A 466-nucleotide genomic window follows, 5' to 3' on the forward strand; every position below is an offset into this window, starting at 1 on the left:
TGGAAGGTGGTAACACTCTGTGGAGTGCCCAAGTTGGCTCTGTTTAGTCTTGGTATCCAACCAGACACAGGACGTGGGAGATGCAAAAGCATCTTCACCAACTTCATCTTTCCTTGAGCAAGGGCTGGAATGGAGTCAGACACATCCCTCACCAGCACTACACTGATCTCCAGCCAGGAGTTCACTCCAACCTGATGGCAAGCCGAACTGTCATAGCACAGAGGGACCACCCCTGCAGGACCAGCAGGGGGACATGCCAAATTATCTTCACATCTTTCCCTGTGGGAGGAGCTCAGTGCAGCACTGCAGCACCCCCCTCTGAGGAAGGTGAAATTCTGCAAGGGGATGTGGACTGTGCTAAAAAAGCTGCAGACCCGTATTAACTCCACATCAAACATTTAATATGAACACAGTAAAGTCCAAGAGGGCAATTAGCCTTTTTGACATAAAAAACCCCACACAACAC

This window comes from Molothrus ater, chromosome 5 (genome assembly GCF_012460135.2).
Source record: "Molothrus ater isolate BHLD 08-10-18 breed brown headed cowbird chromosome 5, BPBGC_Mater_1.1, whole genome shotgun sequence".
Classification (NCBI taxonomy): domain Eukaryota; kingdom Metazoa; phylum Chordata; class Aves; order Passeriformes; family Icteridae; genus Molothrus; species Molothrus ater.